This window comes from Fundulus heteroclitus, chromosome 12, assembly GCF_011125445.2.
Source record: "Fundulus heteroclitus isolate FHET01 chromosome 12, MU-UCD_Fhet_4.1, whole genome shotgun sequence".
Classification (NCBI taxonomy): Eukaryota; Metazoa; Chordata; class Actinopteri; order Cyprinodontiformes; family Fundulidae; genus Fundulus; species Fundulus heteroclitus.
This window is the reverse complement of record NC_046372.1, coordinates 34,349,430-34,351,929: the sequence shown is the minus strand read 5'-3', so window position 1 is coordinate 34,351,929 and position 2,500 is coordinate 34,349,430.

Genomic DNA, 2,500 nt, shown 5'->3' with positions numbered 1-2,500 from the left:
AGAGCTGGAGGCTCGGAAAGCTTTATATAGACAACCCGATATGGGAACGCATGTCTATCTATACAAACTATTTCATTCCATCATAGTTATAGTAACAGATCTGGGTATTGGTACATAATCTGTTTTGTCCTTTTGCTTTTATGATGGAACTCCAATTAATGGTAGTTTAAGTAAGATGCAGGAGGAGCTCCCAGTATAAAGCTTGGAGTAGAAGCTCCCACGGGATGTTTGTGCAGTTTGAGCTTCAATAAGCACCTCGTCCTAGAGCTCCATAGTCAGGAGCCTAGCGCTGTTTTGTAATTTTGATGAGTTTAGTTTGATTATTCAAAGATTTTTTTTTATTTTCCATTGGTATATATTTTGTTCTTCACAATTTTGTTCCTGTAAATATTTTTTTCTCTGTCATCTAAACTCTGCACCATTGCTTCCCCTTGCTGCAGAGAACAGAGTAGAATTAAGCACCAGCTGGAGCACGAAGTCTCTGATTCCCCCTTCCAACATTTGGCCAAATCCTACACTGGGGGTTGTGGGTAAATGATCAGGAGTCCTCCTTATGTTTTTTGAGGCCCGTTCTACCGGGAGGAATCATGCATCCCTTTAGACCTGGGAGCGTCTTTGGATCCCTCAGAATGAGCCGGAGTGTTTTTTGGGTGCGGGGCACCCGAGTTTCCCTCTTGTACCTGTTACCCCCGTGTCCTTACCTCAGATAGGTGGATTGCTGGATGGCTGATTGATAGCGAGGGGGATGGATGCATGTATAATTGGCTTGAATTTTTTTAAAGGTTTTTTTTTTGGCACTGGTTGCCTTTATTGAACTGTAACTTGGCAGGAAAGAGTGGAGCAAGAAGTGGAACAAATGCACCAAATGGCCTGAGACTGGGAATTGAACCCTGGACATTTGTATGGAGACTCAAACCTCTGCACATTGTCCACCTTCTCAACCAACTGTGCCACCCAGCACCCCATAGTTTTATACTCTATTTTTAGACAATAATTAAGAAGTAGCAATGGTTTATTTTTATTTCATACATCCTGTTATATGCAATAAATTTACACTGTGTTCCTCTTCTCTGGATGATATTGATGACGTGGATCCGTCCAGATGTAGAAGATCAAACACCTCTTGCTAATCTTGACAGCTGAGGGAGTCAATTTAACTCCTTGGTCAGTAGTAATGGCTGTCCAATAGTCCACATTCACTCTCCAATGAAACCAACCCTTGCACTAGCCAGTTGGAGGTGAATGTCCCACTATGGTAAATTTAGTCACTTGTTTCAGCATCAAGATGACTTGGAGGACACCCACCACCTTGTTGTCTAGACGGAAGGAAATTACCTGCCAAAGTTTTTGGTTTGTCCAGCTGCATTCACACGTTTTTATGGAGACAAAAACACCGCAGTGCCCTACTTGCAGATTTACATGCGACTCGAGTAGTTAAAGCTGTGAATAATCCATCCGGTTATCCAAGGGACCAACATTGGCTGTGGAGAAAAGCCCTTCCCACAATCCTCCATGCATCATCGAAGGTTATTCTTATCAAAACCCAAGAAAACGGGTATCCATTGTAGCGTATTTAGCCCAAAAAAACCCCGAACCTTTCCTGAAGCAAGAGAAGCCGCTGCAAAAACTTGCACAACCGTTACTGAATAAATTATTCCTGTATTCTAATTTATTCTGCAACGGTTTGCAACATCTTCAAGCTGTGTCTCATGATATCTGTGTGGAGAACCTGACCAAGAGAAATTCTCATGAATCTACTCTACGATAAACATTTTACAGTACCGTAACTGAGAAAGAAGCAAATAATGACAGTTCAAAGGCAACATCTCCATCTCAGTTCATCCTGCTGAATTGAAATTAGTAGAAAGGAGATGAGCTTGACAGATGTGGAGTGAAAAATGATAGACTCATTATGATTTTATAGCTTAAAGAAATATGCTAGGCTTTGACGGCCCAGAAAATGTAGCATAAAGTCCCAGATTTAAATCCTTCTCCACTGTGCATGATAATGAAACTGCATATTATATTCTGTGATTAAAGTCATGTTCAAATGTAAAAAGAGCGCAGAGAATGAGAAACGTCAGATTAAAATGTGCATGGAAAAATAAATCACCTCAGCCAAAATAAATGTTGTGTTTTTCCAGAATTTCTGTATCCATGTTTGACATTTTGAAAAACAAAACAAAAAAATACTGTTATTCCCCGCTCCCTCTCCTCTTGAAGAGGAGGTGAGTTTTTTGAAGTTTTTTTTTTTTAAAGAGGAGGGAAAATCTTCCTGACGGCTTCAGCTTCCCACTGTTCCTCTGCTGTTTTTCACCCGAGCTTCCAGCGCTCACCATGGAGAGAGTGGAGTCATGAACCACTAATAAGAGGGTTCCGTTTTGCTTCAACCCAGCCGAGGCTTGACCTAATGAACAAATCAAATGAATGCCATTTAATTATAGGCCGGAGAGCTGGAGGGCTGGCGCTAGTGGGCACAAACCTGATATTATTTGTCTGG